General features: G+C 47.2%; 1 long non-coding RNA gene across 3 annotated transcripts in view; it reads left to right on the top strand.

The window, feature by feature from the left end:
• The window catches only part of LOC133499884 (uncharacterized), a 32,668-nt gene extending 16,831 nt beyond the window's left edge, over positions 1-15,837 (top strand). Inside the window, exons 3-4 of one of the 3 annotated variants that reach the window (XR_009794770.1) lie at positions 12,472-12,598; positions 15,751-15,837. This is a non-coding gene — a long non-coding RNA (uncharacterized LOC133499884). Of the gene's footprint in view, positions 1-12,471; positions 14,006-14,887; positions 15,013-15,750 lie in introns of those variants that run through there. The other 2 variants (XR_009794771.1, XR_009794769.1) reach the window with 2 other exon arrangements.
• Positions 15,838-16,172: the final 335 nt, after the last annotated feature.

Here is a 16,172-nt window from a genome sequence, read left to right as displayed (position 1 = left end):
TCATGGCTCCAACGAAGGAAAGTTGCTTGTTTATAGTTATTCTGCACTTTTGTTAATAAAAAAAAAACATTTTAAAAAGCTGGGGGCCGAGTTGCTACAGTTACTCCCAGCCTAGCGAACTATACTACAAAAGCATACATTTTAAGCAAAAAAATAAACCTATTTCTTAAATTATTTTATGATATAAATATTATATCACTATACATGTATACCTACTATGCATTTTATTATCAGGAAAAGGTGAAAAAAATGCTTTAAAAAGGCAAATTTTTTAGGCTTGGAACGCATTATTTCTCTTTCCATTCGTTGCAATTGGAAACATGGATTTGGTTTTCGAACAAATCCCTTCTGGAACCGCTTCCTGCATTGCGGTCGAGAACCGAGGCATCACTGCACGTATAAATGAAGAAATTGTTTTTCGGCAGATTGTCCGAGCGTCCCTAATATTTTGCCTGCTCCAAGATGGCGCTCGTCCTTGCGCGATAAAGTGGAAACTCTGCAGTGTAGCGGTGCGAATGCACAAACACGGGAATGTGTGCATGTGAATCTCATGAGGTATCGACACAGGTTGCATTTGTGTGCGTGTGGTCCGTGGCATGTGTGCGCCAGAGAGCCACAAAGCAAAAAAAAAACAAAAAAAGCGCTGCGGTGCAATTACTCCACCCTCCATTGACAGCGGCACATGCCGCCACTCTGCGCTCTTTATTGCGCGGGCAATCACGGGCCCTCCGAGCCTCTTTTCCATAAGAAGGGGGCGGGCCAGCGCCCGAATCAGGATTTTGCGAATGAATTTTACAGCCGCGTCCCCCCCCCCCCCCCCGGCTCACAAAAAGCCAAAGCGGTCGCCGCGGCTTTCAAGTCAGGGCGACGCATTCAAGGGGCCTTCTGTCAAACAAAGCGGCGAGAGGCGCAGTTCCCCGCGCAAATGGATTTACGGTCGCCGATTGCGACCTCGCCACGCGCCCCCGGCGCCCGATAAAGTGACGTACGGACAAAAAGGTACGAATCGATTTGAGCTCGGCGGCGGCTTGTGCGCGTGCGAGGCACACTTCTTCGCCCCCGCCGCGAAAAGGTCACTTAAGATAATAAGGCCTTCTGCTACCACGCCTCTTCCATGAGATAAGATGAAGTCATTAGCTTGGAATTGCACCCCCACCTCCTCGCATTTCCCCCTTGCAGACCCTCCAGAGGGTGAACGAGTTTCTTTTGTCCCCACTTTAACTTTAAATATATGTCTGACTCAGAGAGCAAACAAAATTCCTTCCCATGCAGGTGTAGTAAGGAAAATGTTTTGGGCTAGAATAATGGGGAGTGACACGGTAAAAAATGAAAGTGAACATTTCAAATTTTCAGCAAAAACTAGCCCACTCCTGAAAAATGTAAAACGGTTTGGGCCGAAAAAGGCATATTCATGAACGCTTCTGCTACTCCCTTTAGGTGGCACAGGGTTGTTTTGGGATTGAATAATCGGGAGTGAAAATGGTGGACAAATGAAAATGTACCGTCATTTCCGACCTATAAACCCCAAATTTTTTCACACCCTTTCGACCCTGCCGTTTATGCGGCGATGTGGCTAATTTGTGCATTTTTTCTCACGGCCGCAAGGGGGCGGTCGACCGGAAAAGGTAAGAGACCGGTGGAATATACGTGCCGAGGAAGTGACTTTTACCGGTCCGGCACTGTTAGCGCCGTGCTAGCATGTTACTGCCGTGTCTCAGTGATTTTTACCGGTATGTTGTTTTGTTTTTTTTTTTCTAACCGGCCCTGTTAGCGTGGCGCTAGCATTAGCTTTAGAGCGGCGACGCGAGCATCAAACAAATGGTATTTCCTTTACAAATGTACCGGGCGAGGCTTATAACCAGGCGCGCTCCGTACGGTGCTGTTAAAAAAATGTTGGCGATTCAGACAAAAAACAGGTTGGTTCTGACGAAGGTATATGAAGGAAAGTTTTTGTCCGTTTAAGGGTGGAATATCAAAAAGTGATGTGGTAGAAGGTGAAGGTGTCAAAAAAAGCCCTCGGCACAAGAAGTGGACTTTTTAACCCTTTGCTGCCATGGTACATAAAGGAGAAACGTGCCTTTCAAAGTGAAGCGCTTGAAAACATACCGTTCAAACTTTAGCCGCTATTTCAAAACACTCGCCGTCATCACGGTGACGATCGACAAAGAAGAACTCACGTGGTGGCCGGGATTGTCACGGAGATGCTCAACAGTGCGGAACGCGATGAAGGAAAAGGAACCAAAACTCATTTGGAACGCTCATGATGGTGATTATTTGCTCTTTCGATGTTTTTGTGCGTGGCCTGGAACGCCTCTGAGTGGATGTGACTGCAACCTCTTTTACATGACTGCACACGGATCTGCTGCCCAGATGCTACCCACTTGTATAGCCCCCCCACCCCCACCCCCACCCCCCCATCTCCTCCAGCTGCCTCGCCGCCACTTGTGGCTTCCCTCGCAGCCTTCAGCGCCTCCATTCATTAACAGCTTCTTAATGTTCCCAGATGGGACGGCTGCAATTTACGCTGGCCCCGGTGCCATTTTAAGGGGGACCCGAGCGCCAAGTGGCGCAAATGCCCCCCCCCACCCCCACCCCCCTGGAAACTGTTTATTGTCATTCTTGCGACGACACGCACAAGAAGACGTGTCCAGTTTTGCAGGCGTGCGTATGAATATTTCGAGAGTAAATGCAGTGACACGGCCCTCCCAAAACACATTAAATGGCAAGCTTTGAAATTTAGAAAAAAAAATAAGCATGCCGAGATCATTTGGAGGCTTCACCGTGAAAAAGACGGCAGTTTCACAGACAAGACACAAAACCATCATAATAGGATGCAGAATAAAGTCTGGCGGACTAGTAGCCCAAATCTAACAGGAAGTCAACCGTTTTGTTTGGAAGCAGAGATTTGGAGGTTTTCTTTGATCATTTGGAGGCTTCACCATGAAAGAGTCGGCAGTTTCACAAATAAGACACAAAACCATCAAAATAGGATGCAGAATAAAGTCTGGCGGACTAGTAGCCCAAATCTAACAGGAAGTCAACCGTTTTGTTTGGAAGCAGAGATTTGGAGGTTTTCTTTGATGATCATTTTAAGGCTTCACCATGAAAGAGTCGGCAGTTTCACAAATAAGACACAAAACCATCAAAATAGGATGCAGAATAATGTCTCACGGACTAGTAGCCCAAATCTAACAGGAAGTCAACCGTTTTGTTTGGAAGCAGAGATTTGGAGGTTTTCTTTGATGATCATTTTAAGGCTTCACCATGAAAGAGTCGGCAGTTTCACAAATAAGACACAAAACCATCAAAATAGTATGCAGAATAATATCTCACGGACTAGTAGCCCAAATCTAACAGGAAGTCAACCGTTTTGTTTGGAAGCAGAGATTTGGAGGTTTTCTTTGATGATCATTTGGAGGCTTCACCATGAAACATGCACCATTTTCATACGTACAAAAAAAAAATTGGGTTGACAGGATCATAATAAGATGAAAAACCATTGCTGGAAACTGAACAAGCTGTCGACCAAATGGGATTGAAGTTGACATTGGGAGGCTACACCGTGAAAAACGACACTAGTTTCACGGATGGCCATGAAATTGACTGGACGTGTCCATTATAATAGGACACGCGTAAAAGTCTCAAGGACCCAAAAAGTCAAGCGTTTTGTTTTGAAGCAGACATTCCAGGTTTTGATTCACATCTGAAGGCTTCACAATGAAACGAGAGGGCGGCGCAGCTCGCGGCTTTCTTCCCCTCCACTCGTTTGCGAGCGAGCGCCGACTTTGTTTATATGTACGAGCGATGATCTTCATTCGAGCGCCGGCTTGCAAAACGTATGCAAAAACACACGTGCCGAGGGGGAGGGGGGGGGGACGATTCCCCCCCCCCCCGCTCGCCCTGTGCTTGACTCGGCGCGGCGGCACGTATCGCGGGGTGGGGGTGGGGGGACAGCGGATGGAGGCGTGCGGCGCGTCAGGGCAGGCCTGACCTCAGAGGAGGCTTTTCCACCATTTTTTTTTTTTTTGGGGGGGGGGGTGAATTAAAACGTCATGAGCTCAAATGGGAAGTCCCCCCCCTTCTTTTTGAAATGTTAACATCAGAGTGAAAATACCGCCAAAATGCTGCCGAAAATGCGAATGTCGTCGTTATTATAAACACCAAACTTAATGCAAAACAGATAGCAATGCCGTAAAACCAGGGGCGTCAAACTCGTATTTATCCCGGGCCACAACGTAGCTACGGTTTCCCTCAGAGGGAACATTATGACTGTAAAACCATACGAAATCTTTCATCACCTTATCATGCTTATACATGAAATTTAGCCGCAGATTTTAGCAAGAATCATGGAAGTTAACGCATAATTATTTGTCTTTGCGGGCTACGTAAAATGATGTGGCGGGCCGGATTTGGGCCCCCGGGCCTAGAGTTTGACACCAGTGCCGTAATCAGATGGCAATGCCGTGTTCCGCTATCGCAGCTGCAACTAATTTCACGACGAGCAACAACATTTTCAGCAAAAAAAAATAAAAAATTTCCGCAAATACATACTTGGGCTCTGAAAGTGGGAATGCACGGAGTACTTTACTGTTTAACGTCTCAGCATTTACATAATTTTCAGGGTTGATGGATGATATTTTTATTATTATTATTTTTTTTTTTGCCTGCACATCACTGGAGCGCGCGCGACTGCCTGATGACACACCAACGCAAACTGTTGTCATGTCAAGAGGCCGGCGTTGGCCTCGCGTACTTCCCGGTCCTCGCTTCTCCTCCCTTCTTCCTCGTGGAACTCACGGCGGCGTTAAAAATAACCGGTCCGCCGCTCTCCCCGAGGCAAAGAAAAAAAACAAAAAAAAAAAAAACACAGGGTGCCCGCACCCTCCAGCGCCGCCATTTCTATTTGGAGAGACGTGGACGCTCCAGGGGTGGGAAATGTTGCCTCACGAGCGTGGCCAAAAAGGAAAAGATGGAAACAATCTTTGGAGTGGATAAGGAATGGGGGTGGGGGTGTTAGTCTTGGACCTCCAATTCGAAATGACCCCCACTTTGCTAATAGTTAGCAGGCGTGAGGTGACAACGGTGGTGCTACGTGAGGACACCGCTACGGGGTGGGGCGTAGCAAGGACAACAAATGGAAAAAAGCAGGTTTGCGAGCCTGAAGCTGAAAACTGTCACCTAACTACATCAGGACACGGCTACCTATGGCATAGCAAGGAAAAGAGGCAATAAGGCGAGTTCACGGGCATGAAGCCGAAGACTTGGGCTCTAGTAAGTTAGCAACCGTGATGTGATAATTGTGGTGCTAACTTGTGGTTATCGTTACCTGAACATTTGGGTGGCGTAGCAAGGAAAAATTGCAAAAGTACAGTCAGAGACATGAAGCCGAAGACGCGAGGACGTCGCTGTCTGCACATGCAGGGAAGAAAAGCAGATTTAGGGACACGGTAGACTAGCCTCACGTTGCTAATACCTACATCAGGACAAGGCTACCTACGCATTGTCGTGGCATAGCAAGGAAAACGGACGATAAAGCGAGTTCATGGGCATGAAGCCGAAGACTTGGGCTCTAGCCTCACGTTGTCAATAAGTTAGCAACCGTGATGTGATAATTGTGGTGCTATTTGGGGTCATCGTTACCTGAACATTTGGGTGGCGTAGCAAGGAAAAATTGCAAAAGTACAGTCAGAGACATGAAGCCGAAGACGCGAGGACGTCGCTGTCTGCACATGCAGGGAAGAAAAGCCGATTTAGGGACACGGTAGACTAGCCTCACGTTGCTAATAATTAGCCTGTTGCTAAAAGAGGACACCATACCTGCACATTGGTGTGGCGTCGAAAGGAAAACAGATGGCAAACGTAGGTTCAAGGACGTAAAACTGAATGGAAGGCAAACAGATTTTCTTTTCCCCGCTTTTGCCAACACTCCAGCACACGTGCGCGCATCGGCCAAGTATGTCCTCATCGCCTGCATAAGTATAGGTGTGTGCGTCCTCCAAGAGGCGACCACAATGCTCAGCTGGCACGGACCGAGACCCCAGTGTGGTCAAGTCAACCCCCCTTCGCCTCCCTCTCGCGCCTTCTCTCTTTCTTTCCTTGTTTTCAACTCTCTCTCTCCGTCGGTCACAGCCTGGCACGTCGACGCGTCCGTCTGGCCCGCCTGGCTCCGGCCCTTCCCGGCTAACGCTACGCTAACGGCTTCCGAAAAGGTCGCATGTTACGTTTTGCGACAGATGTCGTACAATGGCCGCTTCGAACCAAAAAAAAAAAAAAAACGCTTGGCTTCCTGTTTGGTTCCGGGCACGGGTCCTCGCAGGCTAGCTACGATCGACGTAGCCACTGAGTTTCGCGTCGATCGGTGAAACTATCCGTGGCCGCTTATCCTCACAAGGGGCCGCGGGGAGTGCTGGAGCCTATCCAAGCCGTACACCCTGAACTGGTTAACCCAATCACAGGTCACATGGAGACAAACAGCCGCACTCACAATCACACCTTGGGGCAAGTTGGAGGGTCCGGAGGGCCCACCCGGAGGAAATCCACGCAGACACGGGGGAGAAAGTGCAAACTCCACAGAGGCGGGGCCGGGATCGAACCCGGGACCTCAGAACTGCGAGGCCAACACTTTACCGGCTGATCCGCCGTGCCGCTTCAATTACGGCACATTTCGGCAATTTTCTATTTATTTTTTTTTTTTTAAATCAAAATGCCGAGTGCGCCCAATCACACGTCTACTGGTGAAACGGCCATCTTTAATCCGAGCAAATATGAAAAGATGAATTTTACTTTCATTGAGTTTGATTTCTGTAACGCGTTTTCCCCAACTGGAATATCGCAAGCATTCCGGAGAAAAACCGTCAGACTTCGCAGGACTTGCAAACACAAAATACATCCTCGCACAAAAATGCCAAAACATGCAAAAAAAATGATTTTTTGTTTTTTTTTTTGCTGATGCCTGCACTTGTTGCCGCCGGACTCGACCACATTACAAACTGCTCAAACAAAACAGTCGGAGTGTAATACAGAACTCACACGACCGCAAGACGCTGCGACCCGGGCGGGTCTAAATAAAGCCGGGTCGGGACCAAATGGCCGGGTTGAGATTCAACAATGCGACACGGGGGATGGGGGGGGGGGGGGGGGGGGGCGCTGGGGTGGTGTTCACGAGAAGACAAACCGGACTACAATTGTTTGAACCCGGTCCAGAGATGAACAATGGCTCCCAGACTATTTTCTACGCGGCATATTTTATGTATGAAACCTTTTCGAACATGGTGGTTTTTTTTTTTTTTTTGCCCAGACGATCCTCGGGCCAATTGGTGGCGGTGGCGTGGGGAGGGGAGGGGGGGTCGACCATGACAGGGAATGCACAAATCAGATTATTCTAAGAGAAAATACTACATATCGCCCGAGGCCGCGTGTCAGCGCACATCAAATCGACGAGGAACGGATGCCCCAAAAAGTCATTAATTTGTCAATTTGTAGGCGTGAGGGTGGCACAAGGACACCACCTCAAAGTCAACAGCTTCCGATTAGGGGAAAAAAAAATAATCCATATTGCGGATGTATGTTTGACCGATTAGCGTGCAAATTTTGCTCTTCGAGCGGTCTCGAACTCGAATTCAGCCGGGAAGAGAACCGCGCTCGACGTCCGTGATCTAACACGGGGCCGACTGGCGCTGTTCTCGCCGTGCGAAATCCGAGATTCGACCCGACCATCTCCGAGCGACGAGCATCTTTCGGGCCGACTGCGCCACGAGGAAATGGTCACATCAGATCTAATTAGCCCGGACGGGGTTTTTTTTTTTTTTTTTTTTTCCTCTTTAGCTCGAAGCAAGCCACGAAAAGATCCCCGCTGTCAGCGGAATGATTTATTCACATCCGATTACAAATCGTGCCTTGCCAAACGTGAATTTTTTTCATTTATTTTTTTCGTCCCTGGGATGACCTTAGTGAGGGGATTCGTTGGTTGTGTGGTCAACTGTACGTGGAAACAAAATGGTGGCACTATTAATTATTGCAGACATTGGACTTTTGGATTGGGTTTTTTTTTTTTTTTTTTTGCATTTGCATTTGCACGGATGGACTGAATGGCAACGAGGAGACTTTCTGAGAAATTCCCAGTAGTAATAACGTGGTAATACCGGTATTCTGTGACTCGTCTTTACTGCGGTTTTAACGTACGCATACATGTACTGCATACAGACCCGGCAGGCCAATAAAACGTCACAAATGTGTGATAGCAATTCTGTCATTTCTTGTAAAAAACACAAACAAGGCTGTATTGCTAGCAAAAGCGTTGCTACGTGACAAACGAAGCGTGTTTGTCCGTTCGTACGACGGCACTTGACTTCCTGGTTTCTCCAAAAATGAGCTAAATTGACAGGATTGTACCATTTTTAACTGTGGGGGAGTGGGGATCATTTTCAAGATCAAAAAAATGACCATGATAAAAGGGAATATCATTCATCATTACCAGTGACCGTTCATTTTTAAGCTAGCAGGCTAATGAATGACGAAAACTGAAGAGACTTTTGGTTTTATTTTAATTCTGCTTCCACTGAGCCTAAAATGATGAAAAAGAAATATAACCCTAAAGAACTGCCAAATTTGTTTGCAATCTTTTTTGGATCAAGATAATATTTGGGTCGTGCGCGCCACTATTTGCATGAATTGTCGCTAGTTCTCTAGCAGGTTAGCTCCGAGTTCATGAAGAATAACGTCAAATGACGCGACTGCCGGAATGCTTTCATCGTGACGCCAATGGGGTTACAGATCAATTGCAGGAGCAATAAGATAACAAATTATTAAAATAAAAAGTAGGGGGAAAAAAAATCCCATCGTGCGCGAGTTAGCTAGCAGTTTACTTCCTGGTTCTAGCAGAATGCCATTAAACAACTGGACTGCCATTTTGGATCCCGGGGTAGGAAAGACGGTTCCGTCACAACCAAAAGCGTTAAAAATAAAATACAAAATTACCCATCACCGGTGAAGAAGTCATGGAATTATTATTATTTGTGTTTGTTTGTTGCGTCATTATCGAGGACGCTCCTTCCGTGGCTCACATCGGTAACATGGCGAGGAGGATTCCATTTTGTGTAAAATGGCGAACTTTGGACGCAACGAGAGCAAACAGAAGCGGTTTGAATGTTATTTGGGTCATTCGGTTATGATTTAATGCTATTTTTTTTTTTTTTACCTTTAGGCTGTTGGGCTAACCATTGCGAAATCAATATAAGGCCACGCGCGTTGGCCAGACTTTTTCCAGTTCTCAGCCAGCCTTCCCCTCCGGCCTCGGCATAAACGCTCCGACGAGGTGACGTCGAGCTATCGAGACGCGTCGCTTTTAAGCAAAACGCGATTGGCTCGAGGCAATTATGCTGATCCGGGAAGAATCGAATTCTTATTTTAGAGACGCGAAGAGCGGCACCGGCGTGCCAAGAAGCAAACAAACGGCGGTATTTTTTTTCGAGTCGTGTCTTTTCCAGATGACACATATGTTAAGTCATGCGGCGGGATCGCAGTTGATGATTGTTTTGTTTATGAGGACGGTGTATCCTTAATCGCCCCCCCCCCCCCCCTTTCGCGTAACCCACTTTGAATCAACGGCTGACCTACTTCTTACGCTTGACCTGCTGCCGCTAACGGCGTCGGCGCGCTAGCTCTCGTTTCCTATAGCCCCCCCCCACGTACAACGCACTCGCCCGAACGTGTGATTAGATGCAAATCCGGTCGAGGTGAAAATAAGCGAAGCGTTCAAAAGTAAATATTTCCCGCAGCGTTGAAAACATGTTCTATATGCGCGGGCCTGATTAGCTGTGTAAACACTGGATGTCACACGAAGCGCTGCACTCACTGACCCCGGCGAACACAAAGACTTTAGCGGGATTTGATACGGGGGAAAAAAAAAACAAAAACAAATATACAGCGAAGAAAATAAGTATTTGAACACCCTGCTACATTGCAAGTTCTCCCGCTGAGAAATCAATGAGCGGTCTGAAATTTACATCGTAGGTGCATGTCCACTGTGAGAGATAATCTATGAGGAAACATCCAGATATCGCAATGTATGATTTTTTTTTTATTCCTGTAGTTGTTCACCAGGTTTGCACGCACTGCAGGGAGGGATTTTGGCCCACTCCTCCACAGAGATCTTGTCTGTCGCTGAGAAACGTGGAGTTCCAGCTCCTTCTTAAGATTTTCCATTGGGTTCAGGTCTGGAGACCGGCTAGTCCCGCGCCAGAACCTTGATATGCTTCTTACGGAGCCACTCATTGGTTTTTCCTGGCTGTGTGCTTCGGCTCAAAGGCCCAGCCGCGACCCATCTTCACGGGGTGAGGGAAAGAGGTTGTCCCCCAAAATCTCACAATCCATGGCCGCGGTCATCCTCTCATTAATACAGTGCAGTCGTCCTGTCCCATGTGCAGAAAAACACCCCCAAAGCATGATGCTAACACCCCCATGCTTCACAGTAGGGACAGTGTTCTTGTTCTTGGGATGGAACGACACCTGCACCTATGATGAACATTTCAGACCCCTCCGTGATTTCCAAGTGGGAGAACTTGCAATACAGCAGGGTGTTCAAATACTTTTTAATTTTCTTCACTGTAACTGAATACAAATGTGCGTTATATGTCGGGCATCTTTATGGAACGTGGTACATTTTTTCGTAGCTTATATTGTGCATACAATGCACTAACTAACTGCTTCTATACTTGGGCAAAATATCGCATATTTGTGGCAAAATATCACGCTTAGGTGCCAAAATCAATAGCAGATGAAGGATTTTGATTGATCAATGATTGAGCCACTGAGCACGCGTTTTTTTTTTTTTTTTTCGTCATTTTGCAGGGGTAGCCATTTGCATTTTTATGGTTTCTGCCCGCAGGCCGCCTGTGAATGTTTAATGCGATCGAGGTGTCATCCAAACATCCGTCAAATCCATCAATATTTCATGAAATATAATCACTAACATACACAAACATGTTGAGCCGCTGGAAAAAAAAAGAAAAAAAAACAACTGCTAAGTGTAAAAATGCAGTACGCCCCCCCCACATATGTCAAATTATTATTCATTTGACAGCTACTGTATGTCTATTCTTTATTCATTTCTGCACATAGATTAAAAAGCAGTCCACGCGCTCTAGCGCTGACTCAAAAGTGCTTTTATATTTTCGCAAAATGTAGCATTTTCATGCCAAACACATTTTTTTAGCACATTATATTAGCGCGTCGACCACCTTTGCGGAATGCTTTGAAGCGGACGCAGGGGTGCGGTGGCTCATATTTTCTCACGAAGTTATGAACGCTGAATCACAACGTTGATGCTTTCGGAATTAGCTCGACGCCGCCAACATCTGCGTCCAGTTATCGGCGTACTGTATATATCCGAATCCTTTTGCCCGACGGCTACGCGGCTAAAGTCCAAACAACGTAAACGAAGCCGCACCGCCGCTGGAGCTCGAGCTCGCTACGAGGCGAGCCGCCGGTGCGCGAAGCCATAAATCAGCTCGGGCGCGAAGGGCCGCGGCTCATGAGCTCATCGCTTTCAGCTGCGCCAGGAAGTATTAGCCGTCCGTACGAGCGACGTGATTGCTTAGAGAAACAGATTTACGTCCCAAAAGAGTTCCGACAACCACCGCGGCTGAAAGCTAAAGGAAATATTAGCGGGGAAGTTTGGAGAAAAGGGCCCCGCGGACAGAAAATTCCAAGGATGAGGGCCCCCCCCACCCCCCTTCCGTCTTCGACTGTCTAACCCACTCAAACCCAGCCAATATCGGTCAAGATTTATGAATCGTAGTATTGTAGCATAATGTTAGCATTGTGGCTAATAGCCTAACAGTCATAGCATAATTTTCCGGACAATGCAAACATTGCTTTTCTCAGAGGCAACCAAAGTAGTTTCTGTAGCTTTTCAAGTGATGACCGCGTAGCATTACATTAGCATGTTGGCTAGCAAGCTAGCAAGAATGCCATTATTTTACAGGTTATATAACCACGTTGCTAAAGTTGGAGCGGATAAAGGTGAATCTCTGCAAGCAGACGCTTTACGTTTTGATGGGATTTTTTTTCGTTCAAAACTCCCCAAAAAGTTGAACTTCCCCTTCAATTTGTCCAAACAGGCACTTTGGGGTCGCTCGGTGTGGACGCAGATGAACGAGCGACGCATCGGTACGTGCGCGTACGGGACGTCCCCCGTTGGCGTGCGGGGCGTGTTGTCGCCTAGCGTGCCGCTCCGGGGTCCGTGTTATTCCGTCTTCCCGCTGCCCGCCTGCTTTTGCGGAGCTATTCTGGGAAAATCCAAATGATAGTCTTTCAGTGTGTGGTCGGCCTGTTGCGGTTCCGTATTTGTACTTAAAATCCGGGAGCCTCCAGTCGCTGACTTCCCGCCCCGGCTCTTCTCTCTTGCTGCATTCTTGATGTGACTTTATTATGATTATTTTTTTGTGTGAATCGCATTTACTGTTTTGCTAGGTGAGGGGGCGGAGCAGCGAGCCAGGCTCTGCTATAGAAACCCTACAAGGAAGGGATGCGACAAGCAACACGCGGGAGCTCGCAGTGCTACGCGAAGCTAGCGACAGGACAGGACAGGACACATCACGTGAGCAGCGCTACATACACCTCATGAGGACATGAATGATGTCACGAGTTTAAAGAGGACAGGACGGGAGCGGTGTTCTCGGTTAGCACTGAATCGAGTCGCTATAGTAGCGAAATTAGCCTACACCGTTACCCGAGCGATCCTAACCCGCTAGCGTGGTGAAAACAGAACACAAAGACAGATTGTTTTCTAGTTAAGAACGTGGAATATTCTTCTTCTGACACACCCTGACCTCCATCCGATAAAAATATTCTCAAACGGGTTTGCACAGAGCTAATACGGAAACCTAGCCGACGCCGTCGATCCCTCGATCTTCTCTTTAGCCGCCGGCGCGTCTTTTCCGCCCAAATGACGACAGCGCGGCGTTTGTGACTAAAACCTGTCCGCATTTAGCGGTACGACGAATTTGATCCTAGCAGTGATGTCTGCTACATATTTTTGCGGCGAGCTCGGACGCACGTCACAAAGTTGGCGCGAGGAGTCCGCAGGGCAGGACAGGATTCAGCGAGCCAGAAAGTCTGTCTTTGTTTTGTCGCGGCCGCTGTTGCCGTGCGCGTGGAAGTCCCGAACGCATCTAAAAACATACCTCAAGCGCTTCCTGTCCACGCCTGTAATTGCTACCCGAAACCTACGGGGCTGCCCTGAACATTTTTGTTCCGTTGGACTACCGAACGCGCCAAATGCGCCTTTGAAATGCGCTCAATAGTGTTCAAGTATTAGCCTTGTAACGGGCCGAGTCTACGGATTAAAGCGCGCGGCCGGCGCACCTCTAATTCCCCGTCCGAACAGTTTGGCAGCGCTTGATATTTTTAACTTTTCATCCCCTTCCACTTTGAGCAAAAAAAAAAAAAAACCCAAGATGGATCGCGATGACTTGTTTGCGCTCGCCTCACAGATGTGGTAAACATGTTCGCGTTCAAAGGGGAGCCCGCCGCGCTTGTCAAAACGGAGATCGCGGGCTTTGATTTAGCTGCCCCGCCATATGTGCATCCTACACGCGCAGAGCGATCGGAAGCCGGTTTTCCCACCGCGTATCCTATTTTACGCACGCGCCGCCGTTTATTGGGCGGGGAGTCGTATTCGGTCGCTTCAACGGCCGCCGCGCGCCTCGCTATATAGAACCGCGGTTATTTCTGCTGGCCAATAAACAAGGATAAAATAAAGTTTTGCCATTTTGGAGTACGTATCGTAAAACATTTGTTTGTTTTTTTAAAGAACCCTATTAAGGTATTTTTATACTTACATATGTGAAGTGTTCTATTCATTTACTTGTCTATGATGTTTGACGTTTGTTAGCATATGTTAGCTTTCCGACGGCAAACCTGGGTGGTTATTTCAAATACATGTTTTTACATAAAAAAAACCAACGTGTACAAAACCTATTAAGGTATTTTTATACTTATATATGTGGAGTGTTCTATTTATTAGCTTGTCTATGATGTTTGACGTTTGTTAGCATATGTTAGCTTTCTGAAGGCAAACCTGGGTGGTTATTTCAAATACATGTTTTTACATAAAAAAAACCAACGTGTACAAAACCTATTAAGGTATTTTTATACTTATATATGTGGAGTGTTCTATTTATTAGCTTGTCTATGATGTTTGACGTTTGTTAGCATATGTTAGCTTTCTGAAGGCAAACCTGGGTGGTTATTTCAAATGCATGTTTTTACATAAAAAAAATTAACGTGTACAAACTTTTATGTTTATTATTGAAGGCGTAGTGGAACACACGCCTGCCTTTAGTGCGTGGGATCGATTCCCGCTCAATATCTGCCCTGCGACTGAGTGGCGACCAGTTCAGGGCGTAGCCCGCTTTTGCCCCCTAAGCTAGCTGGGATAGGCTCCAGCTTTCCCGCCACCCTTGTGAGGATAGGCAGCTTGGATAGTGACATGATATGAAAGTAAACCTCAAAAAAAAAAAAAAGTTTTGCTCGGACGTCAGAGCAAAAATAATAATAATAATTTGGCCAAACGGCAGCTCGCAGGTCGAAACACGGGGTCACCGCTATCGCACGCCACCGCTGCTGTCACTAAAATGTGCCTCGCGTCGCAATTTGCAGCATTGTGGACAAAACTAAACACTGCTTGGGTCCCGATGACCACTTCGGCTGCACGGCATTACATCATCGCCAGGCTCCGTCCCAAAAATAGTCGGGCTGAATCCGCCTGACACGTCTCATCGTTAGAGAAACTAATTTTAGAGCCTGTGAGGCGAGATTAATGGACCCCGCCCAGCTCCGCGCACACATGAAAGCTCTATTTAAATCATAGAAATATGTTTTTCAGCCTCCCGTTCGTCATCTTTCCTCGCGATCTCCTGCGGCCGCCACCGTCCGCGACTTCCTGTGGAAGGGTTTGGCCTCGCGCGACGCACCGAAAAAAAAAACAAAAAAAAAAAAACAACACTGGCTGACATTCTGCTGTTTTTGCTTTTTTTTTTTTTAAATACTCATCTTCCTCCTCCTCCCTGAGCTCCAAAAAAAAAAAAAAAAAAAAAAGCCACACTTGGTTCAGTTGCATGGTTACACACGATAAATAAATATGCATAATTATGTAAGATGCCTTTAGCGCAATGGCAAACGCAAGTGCCACTGCGAATGAAATGCTAACATCTTAAAAAATAAAAATAAAAAAAATGTGCCCATGGTTACAAAGAAGTTTGGACTTGGACCACTTATGAACAATGCTTTTTCTTTTTTTCTTTTTTTTTTTTAATAATCCCGGTTTGTTTTGCGTCTTCCGGGCAACTTCCATAACACCGACCAAAATCCGCCCTATGATCGCGAAGATGCAGTCATATTATTGGGGTGGGGGTGGGGGGGGATGCCAAAAGCGGAGGAAAACAAAATTCCTGTTATAACAGGCATCCAGAAGAAGTGATCATTGGCATGTGAATAACAAAGTCATAAACGCTCGAGATTTTAATAACACCGCCATAACGATGAGGGGAAATGGAGTTAGCCCAGTCTGATTCTCAAATGAGTTAAATACAAAAAGCTGCAAAGGAGCAACAAGATGAGACATTTGAGCTCATCCTCACAAACTCTGGATTGGCTGTGCAAGAAAAAGGTCAAAACCCTTTAAAGGGGGGGGGGTAGTACAGTATATGTGTTTTTTTTTATTTTTTATTTTATTTTTTTAAAAAATAGCCGCACTGTGCGGCGCAACAGGCTGGAAAACGACCAAAGAGACGAGACCGTCTGCCCGCCTCATTCCGCCATCGCTCATCTCAGAACTCCCAGAACATTCCGCTCCTCGTCTTCCTTTGCCTTTACCCCGACCCGGACCCCCCCCCCCCCCCCGCCCGCGGTGCGCGTGTGAAAGGGGGCTTTATCAGAGGCCCTGAATGAAGCGGGTCCACACGGAGCCAGGCGACAATGGGCCCATCATCAGAGGCGAGCGGAACCCGTGAAAAGGGGAACAAAAGGGCCTTTGGCTGAGAGGGGCCCTCGCTCTGTGCTCTGTAAAGCAGGTGCACCCCCCGCCCCCCCCCCTCCCCGGGATTCATACAGTATGGATTTGCCTTCTTCTTTTTCCACCATCCTTCCCAAACACACGCCGACCTCGGCGC

The sequence above is a fragment of the Syngnathoides biaculeatus genome, chromosome 1 (assembly GCF_019802595.1).
Source record: "Syngnathoides biaculeatus isolate LvHL_M chromosome 1, ASM1980259v1, whole genome shotgun sequence".
In the NCBI taxonomy this organism is placed as follows: domain Eukaryota; kingdom Metazoa; phylum Chordata; class Actinopteri; order Syngnathiformes; family Syngnathidae; genus Syngnathoides; species Syngnathoides biaculeatus.
The sequence above is the reverse complement of the archived record's forward strand: the minus strand, read 5'-3'. Positions and strand labels throughout refer to the sequence as shown.